At 39.0% G+C, this 6,936-nt stretch overlaps 1 pseudogene; it reads right to left on the minus strand.

Moving 5' to 3' along the window:
* Positions 1 to 1,263: 1,263 nt before the first annotated feature.
* Positions 1,264 to 2,063, minus strand: LOC144244324 (small ribosomal subunit protein uS2 pseudogene; annotated as a pseudogene).
* Positions 2,064 to 6,936: the final 4,873 nt, after the last annotated feature.

Raw genomic sequence — 6,936 nt, forward strand, 5'->3', positions numbered from 1 at the left:
TTTACCATTATTGTTCATGTAATTTTATGTGATTATTTTATTAATAACATAATGCTAATCATTTAGTATTATAATAACAATATCCTTCTTTATAAAAGTAAAGGTATAACAATTATATCTCTAGAAATATGTCATGAATCCAGCAAAATGTAAGTCATACATTCATTATGAAAACATACAGGAAATGAAGAGGTGCAGTACGTTACTTCCTAAGGAGAAAAGAATGTTCCTTGGAATATTTTTCTCTTTTATGTCTGTCATTCTGTCAGTATATAAATATTTGCATGTGTATTACATATATATAGATGTATGTATGGATTTGCATTTATTTCTACACATCCAAAACACATATGTGCATAAACATATGGATTATACATAGCAAATGAAATAAATAATGATCTTTCTATTTCAATATCAAAACAGTTAACACTTGATTATCCAGAAAATGGATATTCTCAATTTTGGGTCACTTTTTTCCATTCCCTTGCTTCATGTCAGGCATTGTATTTGTCCCCAAGCAGTAACATATGTATAGATAGTCAAGAGAAAAAGAGGAATAAAATGGTGACTTTACTATAAATCCGTTCTTTTACTTCTGACAAAACTTTTGAAGGTAGAGAAGTTGGTGACTGAGATAAAGTTGAGCGTTTAACTGAGGCTGGCATTTATTGGTCTCTAATAACCATTGCCCCACAGATTATAAAAAGCAAGAGTCTACCCAAAGCTTTCTGGGATACCTCCTATCTCACTACTTCACCCATTGGTCTAAAACATTAGCCTCAGGAACTGGAAAGTACATTCTAAGATCACCCACTTATCACTGGAAACTTGGGGGCTGCATTTTTTTTTTTTTTGATACATGAAAAAAGTTACAGCAACATCGAGCCCTGAGTTGTAGGTCATAAGTAAAGCGGGTGGTAGTGATTAGGTAAGTTCATTGCCATGAAGCCCCAGAAGACAAACAAGAATTTTTCCTAAGGAATGGTAATAATTTTTAAATTCTTATAAGTATCATCATGGAAATGCTGAAAAATTAGACTAAAACTTTTTTTCCCCCAGAACTTTCAACTTTCCTGAGAATATTTTGGTCTTTGGTAATACATCTTTGTGTACAGCAACCTGAGATTCTATGTGTTTTGTAACTATGCATTGTCTACATCGTGATGCTTTATTCTTTCTTTCTTTTTTTTTTTTAGAAACTGTATATTTTCTGTCAACCTTATTTCCATTTTGTTTGCCTTTGTAGAGAGCAGCTTAAAACCACTAGGTGGTTCTTCCTATCCATTCACTGGCCTGAGCAATGGGAGCTGAAGGTGCAGTAGGGAACTGCTCCATAGGCACAGAGAACATCAGCAGCACGTTGGACTAGTCTGTGACTTCAGGTTCAATGGCAGTGAACTCAGGAGCTGGAGCCGCGCACTCACCCTGAGATTCCTCCTGGCCTTTTCAACAGTGCTCTGCTCTTCCTTTCCCATCTCTTAAGGATATCTGTAGAAGTAGAGATCATGGATGACCTCCCATGGATGTTCACCGGAGAAGGTGCCACGCAGGAGCAGAACCTCCTGGGCCAGCATCTGCCGCATCAGACACCACATCGGAGCAGGTTCCCTTGTTATTGCGAGGGATGGCACTGTCCACATAGGGTGTCCGAGAATCTGTGTGACACAGAGCAATGGTAGGCAGGTTAACGTAAGATGCCTCGGTGAGAGACTGGTGGTCAGCCCCGAGATCAGTAATCACTCGGCTCTGGAAAGGCTGCCTGGATCTCGTTAGTGAATTTCCAAGAGTAAATGCCCCTAGTAGCAGCAGCAAACTTCAGCGCAGCTCACTGGACAGTATTCCTGGATGATATGACACTGACATAAGCTGGATTTTCACTGGCAACAATGGCACGAGCTGCCAGCAGGTTCTCTTCAGATTTATGATGTGGATACCATCACCTTTTTGTACATGTACTGTTCTGTTTGGAAGTCAAGGTTGGTGCCACCTAAATGGGTTCCTGCGGCAAGGAATTTGAGGACACTGTCCTCCTTAATTTGCAGGACATAACAGTCTCTGGACATTGTGAAAGTTTCCCTTTAAGTTATGACAGGAACACAAAACTCCATATGGATCTTTCCCCGAGTAGCAAGGATACATAATGATGTTTAAAAACAGTTGTATGAAAGGTCTACTGATTAGTACAAAAACATGAATCTCCTTAGTTGGCTTTCCTCAAGTGAGTTTGATCATTTTCTAGAAAATAATAAGGTATTAAATTTTCTAGGATTTTCTCATACGAGTACATTTTCTTGGTTTTATTTTCTTTTTGTCATTGATTTTTTTTAATTGGGATCCAATTAAGGTCCACACATCATATGTACCTCTTTTCATCTTTTATTTCTTGCAATTTATTTGTTGAAAAAAAAGATGGGCTGCGTGTTGACCAGACTTTTCCACAGTCTAGATGCCATTGATTGCTTGCATGTGGGGTTATGTGATATATTTATCTGTCCACTGTATTTAATGGACCCTGGTCACCAGAACTAGAGGCTTAATCTGATTCAAGTTTAAAAATACTTTTTTTTAAATGTTTTTTATTTATTTCTAGGAGAGAGAGAGAGAGAGAGACAGCGTGAGCAGGGGAGGGTCAGAGAGAGAGGGAGTCACAGACTGAAACAGGCTCCAGGCTCTGAGCTGGCAGTCAGCACAGAGCCCGACGCGGGGCTCGAACCCACGAACCATGAGATCATTACCTAAGCGAAAGTCGGACACTCAACCGACTAAGCCACCCAGGCACCCCAAAAATATTTTTTTGGGGCAACACTTGTTCAGAAGTGAAGTTTTACACTTATATCAGAAGGAAGATAATGTCTTCTATTTTATGTTAATGGCCGTTATGATCATTGCCTGGATTAATTATTTCATTCTGGATTTTAAAATACAAATATTCTGTGACCAACATATGCTAAAATAATTAGAAATAACACTATAACAACAATGTCATCATTGGCTCTGCAGCTGGGTTGGGAGGCTCCCTTTAATTGAAGACACCAGGAGACTAAAAAACACTGTAAGCGACAGCATTTCTCTGCTATTAGGAGCACGTGTGAAGCATATGGTAAGTATAATTATAAAGGAAGAAGAATTAAAATTTCCATCCAAGAACTGTGTCAATTTGACTGCTTGAATGCTATGTGAAAATATCTTTGAACATGTGCATAAATGAGACAGCTTAAAAGACATTTCAATGAAAAGACAAATCAAGAATACGGGAAGGAGAATTTCACTCATAGTTTTTTATGGGTCAATGAGATAATGCACTAGCACCATTTTTCAATACCTTCCAAATGCCGACATTAACTGATTAAGTCATCTATTCATCCATCCATCCATCCGTTCATCCATTCCATGAATATTGACACTTACTATGTGCTAGGTACTGAGGTTACAGCAATGATCTTATCTTAAAGTCTCTGGCCTCAAAAAGGTTACTTACCTTCTGGTAGGAGAGGCAACTAGTAGAAAAAAGGTTTAAAAATATTGTAAAAGATATAATTTCATGTAGTGATAAGTGTGATGAAAAATAATACAAGTGAGAAGAGGGAATGTTATTTCATGTCAGGATGCCAGGGAAGTACTCTCTGGAAGATAACATTTAAAGACAGAACTAAATGATATAACAGACCAACACATAACACTATCTGGGAGAAAAGTTTCAGAGGTGAAATAAGTTGTAAAATTCCCAATGGATCTTGGTCTGAGCTTGGACTTTAAGTCTGAGAAAATGGATATCGGTGAGTCCTTTATTGAGATAGAGAATACTGTAGGAGCAATGGGATTAGAAATGGGGGAGACGGGACTAACCAACAATCCAGTTTTGGAAATTCTAAGTTTGGGATCTCAGGCGCCCAACTAGAAATGCAAAGTTTAAAACTGACATATGTGAGTCTGGAAATCAAGATTGAGTCTGGGGATAAACGTTTACACCAATCTTGATCTTAAGCAGTTGAGGTTTAAGAAATTCCAGACCAAGAATTCCAGATATGATACTGGGAAGCATCCCCAATAAAAGTCGTACATGTCCTTGCCTGTCTACCTAAACATTGCCTACTTATTTACCTCCTTATGCAGAATCCCACCCCCTGTTAGGGCATCCTGCTATATTCTGAATTATCTTCTTCCCCAATGACATGCTAGATTCTCCTCGTGTTGACAGCCAAACCATGTCTGTGTTTCTTAAAATGTATTCCGTGGAAGGTTAATCCTGTGAAATGTTCAAGGAAAGGGTTCTGTGGTTAACTTTATTCAGGAAACACAGCTCACATTATCACCACTTGAATCAATCCAGTCAGAATATTCATAAAGAAAATTGTAGAAGCCCACTGAGTTTTGTCTACAAAATTCTTGTTATAGGAAACACCTTACCACCAATGGAAATGGTACCAGAGGAGCAGTCCTTAGGAAAAGCTGCCATACACAGAACTGCCAGAAAAAAACTAGTCTTTTCCCATACGTACAGATGGATCAGTGAGCCCAAGAGCCTTACATCTCAATCAGAAGGTCTACACGCTCTTCCCTCCAGTCTCGATGCTTTAATTGGCTGGTGCCCATTGATAGCATGAGGTATAATAAGAATACTGTTAACATAAGAGCTGTTAACACTGAGGACATCTGAATAAATTACATCTGCTCCATGAAGCCTTCACTGGGCCCTCTGTCGTCATTAGTTTTCTTTTTTTCTCAACCCCCATAATACTCATGGCTCCCATAATACTCAAATATTGGATGGCTCACTATTCAATATTTAATTGTACACAGGCTTGTATTTCTGGCTCATTGCTTCTGTCCTTACAACTAATCATTCTCCCCTTCTATGTGCATCCTCAATATGTTTTAGTCACAACAAACTCTCAGAGTCCCCAAACATCCCCTGTTTTTGTTCACTTCTGGGCTTTTAAATAAGTTCTTTGGGATATCTCTCTTTCTTCTTCCCATCCTGGCCAATTAGCATTGGCTCTTCAAGGCTTGGGTTAAATAATATTTCAGCTGAAAAACTTTTCCTGATCCAGGAAGTTATGCTGCCTTTGGTATTCTCATGACATTTTGAATAAATCACACTGTCACACTTAACATGCCATGATACTATGCTATAGAGGTGAGCTTCTAGAACTATCCCCCACCTCTTGCTATGAAATGGAGAACTCCATCTTATTTATTTGTGTGTCTGCTTTGAAAGACTTCTGGGAGATTCAATCAAGAAAAAAAACCCCAGAAACCAACTGCTTTTGGGGGGAAAATAACATGGTTTGTCAATAACTGTTACTTTTGAGAGATAATTCTAATTTTTAAATTAAAATTATAGGGAGAGAGAGGTAATAAATTTTAGCTAACAATGCCACTTAAATAATCAAAATGAAAATTAATCTTTTTTTTTAAATAAACTTCTATTTTCTGTCCTAGTTTGGTTTGTTTTTTCTTTCAATATTTATGTATTTCTGAGAAAGAGACAGAGTGAGAGTGGGTAGGAGGGAGGCCACACACACACACACACACACACACACACACACACACACACAGAATCCAAAGAAGGCTCCAGGCTCAGCTGCCAACATAGAGCCCAACATGGGGCTTGAACCCACGGACCATGAGATCATGACCTGAGCCAAAGTCGGACGATGAAAGCTACTGAGCCACCCAGGTGCCCCAGAAAGTTAATTTCTTTATTCTTGACTAAGCTGAGTATGTTCTTTCATACAAGGCTCCACACCTCAATTAGCAGGAAAAAATTACTAAATATCTAATCTGGACTAAATTTTAGTCCAGTTTGATCAGTAAACTTTCTTAAACAGAGTTTTCTATCTTTCTTGCACAAATTTGTTCAGTCTTTGGAATAACCGTCCCACTCTCCTGGACTCTTTTCCCCAACATCTAAATGTATGGTAGAGTAAGCACCATACACTTTACGGAAAGCAGGACATGGAAGGCAGGGGCTTTCTGACCTCATGCCAATTCTCAGATCTCCAGAATGACATTTCTTTTGCCTCTCTCTGGTTGTTGCATGCCTTACTGACATAGTAAGAGATGTGCAGCCAGTTGAATCTGTGGTCTGGTTTCTCCAGGCTTCCACAATGATTTTGGGGTACTCTCTGTTGATTTCACTTCAACTTGGCTTTAACTGATACTTGTCCCTGGTCCATCTTCTTTCTTGTCCCCTGGCATGGATGTTTACCTACATCCTCTGATGAGATCACCTTTTCCTACCATCAGTACTCTCACAGCAGGTCATTAACGAGCAAATCCACAGCCATACTCTGTTGGAACCAAGAGCGATCAGGATAGCTCGGTGTGGCAAGTCTCTCTGCCTAAGCCCACTGTTCAACATGACGGATGAGACGGGAGGGTGTTTGACATGACCTTCTTCTAGCAGCACAGCAAATGATTTCTCAGTGCTTGTCTCAGTACCTAGTCAACTCTCTCTCTGAGTTTGATGTTTATCTGACTTTTTTGTTCTCCTTCCTTCTTTTCTTTTCTCTAAATACCTTAGTTCAAGAGAGGATCTGACTCACTCTCTTTTTATTTATCTTTCCTCACGTAAAATCTAGCCTGACATCCCTGTCCATTAACATGCTTAAAGAGGAAAACCAAAAATAAAATATAAGCAGTTTTTTTCCAAGAAAGTAGCTTAAATTGAATATTATAGTCTTGCTGTAAAATCCCATTTTTGACTGTAAGAGGTTGAATATTAAAATTCCTAATTTTTTTTCTCCTTTCCACAAGCCCAGGATTTGGATACTATGAGTCAAGTAAGGTGAAAATCACATGCTTAAGAGATCAAGGAGAGCGGGCCACCTGAGTGGCTCAGTTGGTTAAGCATCGACTTCAGCTTAGGTCATGATCTCATGGCTTGTGAGTTCGAGCCTCATGTCAGACTCTGTGCTGACAGCTCAGAGCCTG

Source organism: Crocuta crocuta, unplaced genomic scaffold, assembly GCF_008692635.1.
Source record: "Crocuta crocuta isolate KB4526 unplaced genomic scaffold, BGI_CrCroc_1.0 scaffold18, whole genome shotgun sequence".
NCBI classification, from domain to species: domain Eukaryota; kingdom Metazoa; phylum Chordata; class Mammalia; order Carnivora; family Hyaenidae; genus Crocuta; species Crocuta crocuta.